Source organism: Pezoporus flaviventris, unplaced genomic scaffold, assembly GCF_033815535.1.
Source record: "Pezoporus flaviventris isolate CSIRO_AGI_PZ_B2104156 unplaced genomic scaffold, CSIRO_AGI_Pfla_v1 ptg000040l, whole genome shotgun sequence".
Classification (NCBI taxonomy): Eukaryota; Metazoa; Chordata; class Aves; order Psittaciformes; family Psittacidae; genus Pezoporus; species Pezoporus flaviventris.
The window spans coordinates 5,058,372-5,071,956 of NW_026892588.1; the positions used below are offsets into that span (position 1 = coordinate 5,058,372).

General features: G+C 42.2%; 1 long non-coding RNA gene across 1 annotated transcript; it reads right to left on the minus strand.

Moving 5' to 3' along the window:
* Positions 1-1,586: 1,586 nt before the first annotated feature.
* On the minus strand, positions 1,587-12,128 carry LOC133275409 (uncharacterized). Its single transcript, XR_009745501.1, has 5 exons — positions 12,060-12,128; positions 11,241-11,358; positions 10,001-10,360; positions 3,963-4,142; positions 1,587-1,638 (listed from the first exon to the last, which is right to left on the minus strand). It is a non-coding gene; the product is annotated as an uncharacterized LOC133275409 (long non-coding RNA).
* Between the last annotated feature and the right edge of the window lie 1,457 nt (positions 12,129-13,585).

Consider the following 13,585-nt stretch of genomic DNA (forward strand, 5'->3'; position numbering starts at 1 on the left):
CCCTGCGCCCTGCACTGGCCTCTGTGTATCCCCAGATGGCACCAGGGGCACCTCTTCTTGCCTGGTCCTCTCCTCCCCATTCCTCTGTGCTTGTAGGTAGCAATTGGCTGGTAACTCTGTGTACCTAGCAACCCAGATGTCAGATGCTGTCTCTTGCCCAAAGGGAAGGAGGATGAGGACAGTAAACAAAGACCTTGGTGTCCTCCATTCTGGAGCGCCTGCTGTAAGTTTTACTCTCTTCACTTTGAATTATAGTGGCAGTGCTTTGAGCAAATACATCTGAAGTACTTCAGCAACATCACACTCTTGTTCCACCACCACTCTGATGACCACCAGTGTAATTCAAAGAGAAAGAGTAAAAACTCACCTCTAGGTATAAAAAAAGAAGAGAGTTTATTCCCTGCCAGAAGAAACAATATGACCAGAATTATGGCAGTTTCTACCCTGAACTGTAAAACTAATGCTTTCTGTTAGCCAATGAATAAAACTGCCCTTTTGCAGGAGAACCATCTTTCACACTTATAATATTATCTTTCCACTAGATGCTGAATATGCTGGTTTATTACGTCTAGAATCTTTTTTTATGATGTAAAAGGTAACAGCATAAAAGTAATGCATTTCTGGCTGGAAAAGGAGGGAAGGAGAAGAATCCTTCTGTATTTGCATTGCTAATTAGCTGAAAGCACACAGATAATACAGTGATCAGTACTGTACACACGTTTTGAGAGATGAACAAACATTGCACTATATCTGAATATGCAACTGTTCCATTTGTGCAGTTCATGTTGCATCCAGGCTTTTCCACAGGGCTCCACAAAGGACACACTGAAAATCCCCGATGGTGGGCTGGGGGGATGTTGGGGTATGGTTTGTTTACCCTGCAAAGGGCAGTGCAGGGGCACAGCTTGCTTTTCAATGTCATTTTGGTGTTTCTTCACCCCCAAACAAATTTGCCAGCTGGGTTGACTGAGGAAAATGAATTTAGGAGCCTTGTCCAAGGTCACCCTAAGGAATGAGCAAGTCAAGCCACTTACTCAAGGGCACTGAGTGCTTCAGTGGCCCAAACTACCTCCCTCTTGCTTCAGGTTGTTTGTACCAACCTCTGCCCCCCTCACCACACAGCCTTCCCCACAGTGTAGAGTTCACAGCAAAGGCAGCAAAGTGCCCCTGACCATCCATCCACTCACTTCATGAGACAAGAATAGTTCCTTAAACCCTTGTTCATGGCAGATGTTTTCCTGGTCTGATAGTTTGTTTTTTTTTCTAAATGTCAGTGTCTATCCACAAATTATATCTTGATGTATGGACCCATGCGTTGATATATGAATAGCTTTACAAGATGAACACTGCTTGGAAAAACTGAGCTCAAGTTTGAAGGGGGTTGAAGAAGCTGGGATAGTGCAAGACATTACATGGTTTGAAATAAATACTGCCTCATCTCAAAGAGGTCATTTCATTAGGAAAATGCAATAACTCTTGGAAAACACTAGTCACATGTGAGGCTTGACAGAAGCTTGTCTTCTCTGCCCATTCACATATGTGCTCTCAACAACAGCAAATACCTTTATGCTGCCCTCATCTGCAAGTCATAAAATCAACTTCACAGCAATCTCCTTTCTCTCCAATTCTTATGGCTTCCTACCTGAACATAAAGAATTTACATTCAGCAGTATTTTTGGAGAATTTAAGCCAAAACCCCCACTGTTTCTGCCCTCAACACCTCTTCCTTTGCCTGCCAAGTGATACGCTGAGTATCTATCTATAACAGAGTACCTATTTACAACCCTGCATGTCTACAGAGGTTTGATCTCCAGGCTGACAAGTTCAAACTGTCAGGGACTCCCTCTCTACTCCTCCCTTTCCCTGGCTAAGCTGTGGGGCAGGGTGTTATACTGTAGGTCAAACCAACACAAAATCATTCCCATGCAGGCAAAGCTCTTTCAGTACATGACACCAGCTCTGGTGCCACTCGGGTTTAGCTTGATCTTCCACTGAGCTGACTTTGTTCTTCTGCTCAGCTGGGTTTGCTCGTCAACACGGCAAGAGCTACACACACACAGAGGAGAGCTCCCCAGCCCTTGTCTGGATCCATGTATTTGGAAAGTCATATCCCTGAGCATACCACCTCAATCCTCACCTACTGATTTCAGCCAGGTTAGCTAACACATAGGATGGGCAGTAGTATAGTAATATACACAGTATAGTAGTATACATGCAATTAATGCATCTTTAAAAAAGAAAACATGCTATTACAGTCAGGTCCCAGTATGAAAAGACAGTTTCAATATTTTCTTTGATAAAACTATTCTCTAATTCTCATCAGAGTCTTCTCACCAAGGGTCCCTGTCTGCTGAGGACAACAGAGGACAACTTGGCATCTGAAACCATTTCAAATATAGTCACAAACAAATACTTGTATTAATATTAAACATGCAGCAGTTTCAAGAGCATGTATTTTTTTGTAGAGGGATCACACTATTCCTTTGAAGAAGCGATAGAGCCTTTGTTTCCAACTCCTTTTAAACAAGCTGGATATTAACTTTTCTACTACCACAAGCCTCTGTGCAACTTCCAGCAATATTCTCCAGACAGGTGCTGGCATAAAACGTGTCTTACAAAGACCTTGGACCGACAGCTAGGGAGTTTTACCTTGTACATTTTAGCAGCCCAAGTGCTCAAATGCCTACAGACTCTATGACTGGCTCCCTGGTGCTGAACAGCCCTGTTACTTTATTGATAACACAATGCATAGAAATGTTATATGTTGCTCAGAGAAAGAGTTATGTGCTTTGTGTGAGTGAACGCAAGATGAATGGAGAGCAACCAGCCTGCCCCAGCTCTCTATTTCCCCCTTTGGTGTCTCTGTGACTGCAGCTCTCCCCCTTGTGCAAGTTTCTTCTGGTCCCCATGGGGATGGTGAGACAGTCATTAGCAATTAGCCGAGGGAGGGAGAGGCTAATTGTACCAATTAGCACTGGAGCACCAGGTGGGGAGACATAGAGGCCAGTCAAGAGGGGACCAATAAAATCACTGCCAGGGTCAGCAAGACAGTGCTATCTGGGGGGAGGAAGGAGAGATGTGCCTGCTGATTGCATCTATTTGTGCTTTTTGTTTCCACTTTGAAATAGTCGTTTCAAAGCACTTAAAGAGAAAGGAAGGAACAGTCAAATCTGTGGCTTGAGATGTCCTTACAGGAGCAGCAGGGGAAGCGAGAGCCACTGTACAGCCATCAGCACCAGCCTTGCCATCGTTCCTCACAGCTTGTGTTGTTCAGATCAGCCTTATTCTTTCTCAACCCCCCCAAAAGCCTCTGATTCTTTCTCAACCCCCCCAAAAGCCTCTGTAGAGAGCCCCAGAACTGCTGCATAGCCACACTTGGCAATGTTCACCCTCATTTCAAGCACTAAAAGGTCCTCACGGGGTCTCGCTCAGAGTATAATACCTTGCCTAACTCAGGTTTTTCTCCCTGTAGCTTAAGGTTCCTACACGGAAACAACTGTAAATGGAGGGCACCTCTATCCCCTCGTGCCCTGGATTCAAACTGTATTACACTGACACGTGCTCAAGTGACAGAGTAACACACCTGACCACAGTAGATCACGTTATAACAAGGCTGTCGCAAAACACTCGTCAACCTCATTTTTGCAACAATCATTTGTCTCCCTGGATTTCATCGCAGTACTTAAATCAGACTCCAGGACATTCTGAAGTGAGGCACACAGCTCCATGCTTCAGGAAGGCAAAGCCTAGCAGAGGCCTTCTCTATGAGCTATTCTTTCACTCCTCTGCATCCATGGTCCGAATTTTTACTTCAAAAGCACACTGTAACAGTACGTGCCAGTACCCCACAGCCCAAAGCAACCATATAGAAAATAAATGATGAAAGCAATGAAGCCAATGAGTCATACAAACTAAAAATACCCATCATGTCACAGCTTAGCTACACAGCTACTTACTAAGACTTCCTGGGTGCTGTTTTATACCATATCCTCTTGCTGAAAGGCAGGACTTGTGAGTTTGTCCTCTGTTCTGCCTATGGGAACTTGAAGGGACACCTCTTATCTTCTGCAGCCCATAGGCTATCCAGAGTGGGGTTGTGCAAAAGACATGTCCGATCCTTTCCACCAAAGCCACTCCACTTCCTAGAAAGGAAGACAAAGTTTGATTTACCAGATGCTGAGACTATGTATGGTGCAGCCTTCTGTTTCTATCACTTACCTAAAGGGTGGACATGTCTTACAGTCCCAGCTCCACTCCAAACTAGTGCTTCACATGAACTGCACTGACAGCCCCTGTGGCAGGAAGCAGAACTGAAGGGTGACACCACTGGGCATCTCCCCAAAGGAAATAGTTAGACTACCCCTTATTTTCCAGCATTTCCCTATTACTAAGTGTTAGTGCTGCTCAAACATACCACTTGGTGCATGGGGGGCACCAATAGAAACCTCAGGACTTTGCGCTGGCCGGGTGATGAAGGCATTACCACGGCAAGACACTCACATCTAAACGCTGTGGCTAGTTTTCGCATGAGACTGAGCCTTGTCCCTGCACCCCCAGGCTGGACTCAGGCAGTCTGGGCCACCCTTTCTCATAGAAACTGAAGCCAATCACTCAGCCAAAACCTCACTTTCAGGGGTGGTATAAATCCTTTGAAAACAAACACACAACCCCTCCCTTGAGGCTCAGAAAAGACCAGTGAACCATAAAGACCCGGTGAGATAGTCCAGGGCCAAATTAGCAGCACTGAACAGTAGGTCAACAGTGCAAAACCTTTCAGCGTTTTGCTACCAGTAGCAGAAGAAAGCCAGGGTGCATTTAAACTCCAGCACCTTTCCACAGTTTAATAGTAAATGGCCTATATTGAATAGCTGGCAACACATGCGCTCTCCTTGTTTTCTTCTCTTGTTAAATGTTTCCTGGCATGGTGACAGGTAAAGCATAATACAGCTTGGCAATATGGCTTTTACATGGTGAAACAGCTCCTCTGCGCTACGCTAGAATACATATTACTGTGACAAGGGGCTTTATTCTGAATTATCTGCACATACTAAAAGCCAGTGGGAAACTGGGGGAGAGTTTAGTGAAAACTACATCAGATTTTGTCACCGCTGAGTGGAAAATTTTGGATAGAAATCACAGTGTGGGGTTTAATCACAGCTCCTTCTGGTCAGTGCACTATGGAAAGCAGCCCCTGCCATTAAAGATTCACTTGGGAAAGGTGGATGGTTATCCAGCATTAAACATGTTTCTGTGGCACTGAATTCTTCAGATCGCTTGGGGAAGTAAGTCATCCACTTTTTAACCTGACAGTGCTTGTTGATAAAAACAGTACAGAGAGCTGGATGGAGCACTTATACAAAGCTGATAGATGAGATAGATGGAGAGGATTTATCCTGTGGCAGGGGAGCTGGGTAGGACTAAAGCTGTGCTGACTTGTAAGCATGGAGATGATGAGGTTATACAATTATTTCTTAACAACATCTATGCGAGTGATGGAGAGCAGAACCCCACGTGAGCCTGGCTCTGTGCTGCTCCTCCTTGGAGACAGCCTTCCCCAGAGCCACTGTTGCGCCTCAGAGAGAGGCATTTTCACTTGGCAGCCCTCTGAAATTTAGGAGCTGTTTTGCATTTCAAATGTATGAGTTATTTTGTATCTGGAAGCTGCTGTTAAGCAAAGGTCTTACTTGCTCTGTGGGCTGAGGATAAAATGCTAAAGACATTCTGACTGCTACAAGTTGTTGTTGAGAGATAGAGTGGAACAAAATGACCAAGAGGAGAATAGAGAAATCTCTAAGCCAGAGGGTTGTTCTGCTTCTCTCTCATAGACTTACTTTCATACCCCACATTTTCTGTGCCCAGCCTATCAGGGGTTTTATGCAATGGACATCACTGGGGGGTTTGATTCCTTTTTTCTTTTTCCCTTGAAGACTGTGTCGATTTAATATCAAAATCATGAGCTCAGCTTCTATTTTCATTTTGGTTTTGAACCGATTTGGAGAAATTCAGGCTTAGGTCACTTTTACCATCCCAGAGGCCTCAGACAGTGATCTGATGGGGAGCTTTTGGACAAGAGAATGGAAGTAACAGACTGAGCAGTGATTAAGGTAAAAAAGAGTCTGTGCTGGTGTATACAATTGTATTAAATGAGAAGACTGGTATCTTTACTATCTCAGTTATCTCAGACATCAAGAATTCTCACAGGAAGACAGAAACTATCTCTCTAGTATCCGTAACCTCAGCATAACTCACACCCTCTGTAGGTCAGAGATGTGGGAAGCACTATCAGAAGTAACATTGAGGAAACAGAATTCAGATGTTGCCTAACAGTGGCCTTACAGGACATCCACCACACACACAGGGCACCCAGGTAAGATGGATAACCAGAGGAAGGATGACGAAAGGGAAGAAATGTTCTTTGCCATTATTGTTACACGAACTCCCAGAGACTCATGTTAAATGGGGACATTCCAGAATAAATAAAACCATGTCAGAAACAAGGGGCAATAAGGGACCTGCAGTTACCTTGCCATTTCTTTCAGATGCTTCTTATGACCTCCAAGTGACTAGTACAGTCCTTACCAGCTGAATCTCAGCCCAGCAGCCTTCATCCCTGCTCCATGCCATAGGATTGTGCACTAATCACATTTTAAAGGCAGGAGATGTATTTCATAAATAGTCTGTCAGCAGAAAAAATATTTCTGAGGCCCTTGATTAATAATGTAGGACATCAGTGATCTTGGAAAACTCGAACATCAGCGCTGTACTTGGCTGAGCAGAACAGATGTTGACATCTTTGTTGCTGTTTCTTGGCTGAAGACAGATGTTTGTGAGGTTAGATGGAAAAGGCAAGAGTGCACAGACATACTGGAATCAGTGGAAAACACTGCTTCCTTATACTTATGTGGGGACTCAATCTGTATTCTGGGAAGTCTTTTAGATTATAATTGCTGCATGATTAAGTATGTGCCAGTGTCATCTCTTAGGTGCTGAGACAAGGAACACAATCCTGATAGCTGTATGATGATGTCTGAATAGTCCTTGCATGGCAGAGAAAATACAAGTACATTAGGGAAGAGCAATAAATACCATCAACTGCTCTACTGGATTGGATTTTTGAAGGGTGCTCCTGTCTCAGATGTTAATGGAGTGGCTTAATTTTCCTTGCAATGGTCATAATAAACTCAGGGAAATGTAATTCATGGATGAGACAAGATACCTGGTGTTGAAAAAAGCCTGGGTGCTCTTAATGTCTAAAAAACGACTGTTCAGCAGCAGATCAGCTGTGTAAAAATGTGACCTCTCTAATGCTTCCAAGTTCAAAATGATTTGTTGGGTAAGTGTCACTTGAATAAGTTAAAGCTTCACAGTTTACTAAAGGATGTGTTTTGTATTCTGGTCCAAGTATGACTACACCACAAAATGCTTTCCCTGCATCATCTGAAATACCAAATGCAAGGCAAAATTTTGCTTCAGACTTCCACAAAGTGCCAAATTCTCTCTATCTGCAATAATATACAGACTACACAGTAAATCACCCTCCTGAAAACATTCCATCCTGTTCTTTCAGTCCAATGTTTAAAGGCTTCTGTGAGTAAATCTCTGATTTCTTTCAGGAAATAAAATTGCCCTGATCTCACAGAAACTTTCACCTTGAGGAGCCCATAGAGAAAACTATTTTTGGGGGGCTGGAACTGGATGATCTTAAGGTCCTTTCCAACCCTAACTATTCTATAATTCTATGGATGCAGAGGTAAGACTATGTGCCAAGGGTGGTCCTGGGGCCCTGCTGCTCTCAGAGCTGTCCCATCAGCCAGGCCCGCCAAGGGAAACATTAAAGCAAGCTCCTTCCTGCAGAAGGCAGACCTGTGTCTGGGGCATGCTCAGGCTTTTCCCCGGTATAGGAAATTTGCTGTGGTCAGTCTTCATCCACCTTTCTTCTTTACCATTTTGCTTCTCAAACTGGGAGCTTTTCTGTCTCTGGCTGCTTCTACAGTAACTAGGAGCTTCCTCTGTTCATGCTGTGGGGGCAGAGGCTTTAACCACGCTGCCATGGTTACATGGACAGGGAAGCTCAGGTTTTTAAGCATTGACATGATAAAGTAGAGGAGAAAGTGGGGCTAGCAAGAAGGTTGGTAAGGGTGTCACTCTTGAGGTGAGGGATGGCATAAACATAGGAGGAAGCCGAAACAAGTAACTTCATCCATGGCTCTTGCGTTGAGAAACAATCCTGAGCAGAAAACACATTAGTCTCCCCAAATTCCTGTGGCTCCTACACTGAAACCAGTAGGACCATTATAACAAGGAAGGAGGTCAATAAGCACTGCACTTCCCTGGACCAGCAGATATGAGGCAGAAAGCATCTAGAGGGAGCCCAGAGCTGCTCCTAGGCTACTGCCGCAAAAGAATCCCCTTGTCCTGCCATTGCAGATACAGGAGAGGTTTGAACAGGTTCATTGCTGTAGGATTAAGAGTCTTTAAGCACTGATTAGCTGGTATCAAAGTTATTACGGGATTAAGCATGTATTATCCAGCCCATGTGCCATCTGATGCACTTTCAGGAAATAAAGCACCCCACCAGAGGTGCTGTCTAAATGCCAAGTGTAAGTGACATTTGTTTTTATGTAGATGTTACTAAATGATTTGGGAAGTAAAACATTAGTAAAATTTAAATGTTATAAATTATTAGGGAGAATTAATATGCAGGGATTTTTTTTTAATTTAAGTAATTTCTATTATTAAATCTTGTGTTTTGCAACTTTGAACCAGTAATTATGTTCTAGATACACAATATAACATAACTAACAAAATATGGTTCATCAGCCTGCATTATATACCATTATCCATCTATGTTTGTGTAACAATTTAATCATTTGATCAAATAATAGCAGATTCCACAATATGTCATTCAAGTATCCCCAGTTTATCTATAATGATTTTCCTCTTGTCAGCTCATTTCTTGAACCTTTGCTGAATCTGGTTTCAATGGTACTATAAACAATCATCATTGCATTGTAAAACTGGAAACTCTCCACTAAAATAGTGTTTTGATCGGGGTTGCCATAGTAATAAGTCTGTGCTTCCCTCTTTGGAGGCCTTGTTATATGAAGTATCTGTGATTTGCTCAGAATGGCCCCAGTTCATCTGTCAAAGTGGGTTTTTCCTTCTTTAAAATAATGATCTAGAAAATCCCACAGTGGCAACAAATATTTTACAACCATAACGAGAAACATTGTATCACTCAAGCTTTGTAAATCTATGCCATTATTGTATTAGAATAAATCACTTTCCTTAGGTATATTACTTAGAAATATGCAATTCTAATTTTAGAGCGTGTATTCAATAGGGGGTATTTATTTTTTATGTAAAGAGAATTATTAACTCTGACTTCAAAAATACATCACATGTCAGGTTATGTTTAGAGGCCCTGCAGCAAAAAGGAAAAAAAAACCACCCTGAAATTCTTTCTTATTTCTATCAAAATACCACAAATATCCAGTCCGTTTCAGATTTACTTACCCCACTCCATTCTTAAACACTGATTTTTCTAATGAGATCAGGTATTACCACAGACTTTACAACTGCGCTCTCAGATAAATGATATTCAGATGATACACTTGTAAGAATTAGAGCTCCTGAAAATACATCAACGACACTATGGAAATACATCACTGAGCATGATTTTAAATACAACTGCTCCAGTCAGTTACAGTAATTTGATGCATGAACTATGATATTTCCTCCTGCAGGAATGAGGGTAAACAAACACTACATCAACACGCCGGTGACAGACTTGGCGCAAAGAAGCGAGGATGGAGATCGTATTTTATCTAAGACAAATGGTTAACTTGGTTACTTTATGTAAGTCACTACCCGCTATAGGATTACTTCATGTAACTCACTGTCAGCTACTGCCTCATAATGTCTGACAGGGGGATATTAACATCATCAGAAGGGAAGGTATCTATCTGTATTCAATGAATTCTAATTAGAAAGTAATTACTGGATAGTGAGGAATCTGCCGACTCCAGGCCTCTCCTCACACATGTCACCTTAGTTAGCTCTATGGCAAACAAGGGGGAAGGTAAGCAGTGGTGCATATGCTTATTTCCTTACATTTTGCTGGTGACTTAGTTCTAAGCAGGGCCAGATCACGGGAAGTCTTCGGAAATAGTTTTATATCATTTTGCCAAGTGGATCCCCAGAAGACTCTGTGGGGGCAGAGGTGCTACACATCTTCTGTTATAATTGACCTGGGCTTTGAGATTTCTCTGTCATGATGTATCCCAGAATGGTGCACGATGGGAAGAAACTTGTTATTCCTCCAGCAGTGCCAAATGGACAAGATCAAGTAGGCCTGGGACTTGAAAAAAAGGAAGAAATATTGACAGATAAGTAACCAGCCCAGTAAATGACAGGCAGGCACAGGAAGCTTGATTTCCTTGGGGCTCAGAGGTAATCTATTAACCTTAAAACATTTCAGTGCAAATCTAGATCTTGTTTTTTAAATGCAAAAATATAGGATGCTTTATTGAATCATTAGGTCTGTCTTGATTTCTTTCTCTCCTTGCAAGTTAGCAGTGGGAGAACAAAAACTCACCCGTGACTAAAAGAGCTAGAAATACACTAAACTCACCCAAAATATTTATTCATTGGATTATGAAAATTGTATCTGTAATGCAGTTCAAGAATATTAAAGATGTCCTCTGAGAAGCTGTCATTTTTTATGGCATTGTGACTGGCATTAAAACACTTGTTTTGCAGTTCTTTGCATGGCAGCTCATCAAAAGTCAGGGAAATGCTAGAACAAATCCACGTCAATAAGGTGGGCTGGGCTAATTAAGAGCAGCACGTGCCCCTTGAGACTACTGTCTCATTTAGTGATCTCAGTGCCAGCCCAGTCAGTGCTGATGTAGTGCTCTGGAGCCCAGGAGGAGTGGGGCTCTCCTGGGTGCTGTGTACACAAGTGCTGACACGTCCTAGACCCAGGATGAAGTGCTAGTTTTCCATACCAGTGCAGTCCAGAGTGTAAGGAATAGAATTTCTCTGGATTTAGGCTCCATCTGAGAAGATTTCTGTAATTTCTACTTTGAGATGTTCTTTCTCTGCTGTTTGCAGCTAGGAGTTTCCTTCCACTGAGAGGTATCCTCTTGGCCAGAAGCAGCTTTGCTGCCTTACCCAAAATTCTGTTGACATTTGGCTGAGACCCCCAGTGGTTAAAAAAAGATCATTACTGCTCTCACCTGATCTCCCACTGCTGAATTCTTCTGTCCTGCAGGGCTCTCCAGGTCAGCCATATCCATGCTTCTGGCACAGCAGCAGCAATATTGTATGTTGCCCCAGGCCCCACTAAAGAGGCTGCTGGAACAGAGAGAAAAGTGGAATGAAGAGGCCAAATTCCCTCCACCTTGCCACTCTCTAGGCAGATTCTATTCCTGCTACAACCTATTCATATCCTCTGCTGCAGGACCAGCATGAGGAAAAATCTTCAGAACAATGGAACACAAAAGGAACAAGGAGATGAATCCCCTCACCCCTGCCATGCAGTCCACCTCCAGTTATTCTTAATCGACATCTTCCTTGCTACACTTTAAACTGATGATGCTTTTGTCTGCCTACCCTTGAGAACAGATTATTTATATGAATTGAACATACAGCACAGATTATTCCCTCTTTCCTTGCCATAGTATTTTCATATTTGTTGAAGTCAGTTACACTCTCCTCAGTCTCTTTTTCTCCAGGTTAAATTATGCCACTCACTCGATCTTCCCTAGTAGATTATCTTTTCCAGACCAATGGCTGCTTCTGTTGTTATCCTCTGGAGGGTTTCTAATTGATCAGCTTCTTCTGGAGATTTGCTTCTTATTCTGCTGTCACAACAACCCAAATAAGGTAACAGTCCTGGAAATGACGAAAGAGAGGGGTTTACTGTTCCCTGAGGTTGGCAGAGGCTCACAGCAAAGATGACACAGGTTTGGTCCCACAGATCCATATTACCAAGCATCGGGTTTAATTCTGGAAACATCACTACCCTCTGGCAAGACCCCAAGACATATGCTTACCATGAAGCGCAGGAGTAATTCATGGAAGTTAAGGAGATGTTTAGATTTCACCTTATATCTGAATCTTTACCAGAACAGGCACTACCTACAATATATTCAAAACAACATTCAATTAATCCCCCAAATATTGCTTAATATTTTCAATAACTTAAAGTTTTAACCTTTCTTCTTAGTTCTACTTATATTTTAATATAATTAAGTTATATCCTTTTTTGGTATTTTCTCTTGTTAAGTTACATGACACCTAATTCTCATGTATACCAGGACCGCTTTTGGTTTGCTCTTGATAAGTAATAGTATGCAAACTAGAGGCAATGAAATATAGTCCCACTTAACTGTCCCTCTACTCTGTCAGAGTGATGTAACATAACATTAGTGTAAATGGATGCTGGACCTCAACTTTGTAGATGCACATTGATTTTCCAAGTTTCAGGTCTTAGCATGATCTAAAAGCGGGTGTAATTGAATTTCCATTTTCATAATGCCGTAACATACATTTTCATAAAATAGTAATGGAGATTTTTTCAGTGCATAATTTTGTGGCTTTGGGAATATTAGAAGAGGCAATGTGTTGGAACCTAGATTCTGAAATACGCCTTAATACCTACTTGCTAATTATTATCAGGCCATCTGCAATGCTAAGCAGTCATAGCATGAGAGAACTCTCTTGACCCACCCACATTTGTCCGCTACACCTACACTTCCCATCAGCTCAGCATGGACACGGCGTTATTCTCAGTTTTCTCACGCTGTGAGGGGTTAGGTGAGGCAAAGGCTCACACACCAGAGTCTTATCCTACCTCCTAACTACCCACCTAAAGCCTACTAACCGTAACAGTGCAGAACATAATGGGAAAAGTGTATCGACTTGTTTAATTTAAAACCATCTGTGTGAACTATCTTTACAATAACTACTTGTTTCAATAATTTATAACTAGGATGCTATACCTGACAAAATGATTCAGATAACTAGAGCAATGTGCACTTTAAGTTTAAAGTCAAGGTCTTCCTTGCTCATTTTAATGACTTCTCTTGTGCACAAGATATTAATATTCCTGTGAGCAAACACAGCACTGACTCATTAATCAATAAGAGCTGGCTCCTCTACATAATAACAATAGCCCTACTGGATAATTAACTTTTGTTCCATTGACTTTAGTTTGTACATAATTTCCAGCGGCTGACACCGGATGATAAAAAGCTTTGCAGCTGACAGGCGCCTTTTAAAATCCTTTTTTACCAGTTTAGGGAAAATGATCCACACCCACTGTTATAAGTAAAATACAGTGTAGGTGTCGGTGTGTGTCCGTGCCATATTTAAAAGCAGGCAACTGACAATAAATAGAAGACCTAATAAATATTGTAAGGCTTTGGTGAGTCCTGCTGTTAAATCGTAGCATTGTGAAGGATTTGCATTTTCCTGTCATGTAGTTATAAGGCAGACTAGAGATAAAGATATGTCTCTGATTAAATGGGTATTCTAGATAAGTGGCAGATTTCCTCAGTCTGGACTGGGGTAAGAAACA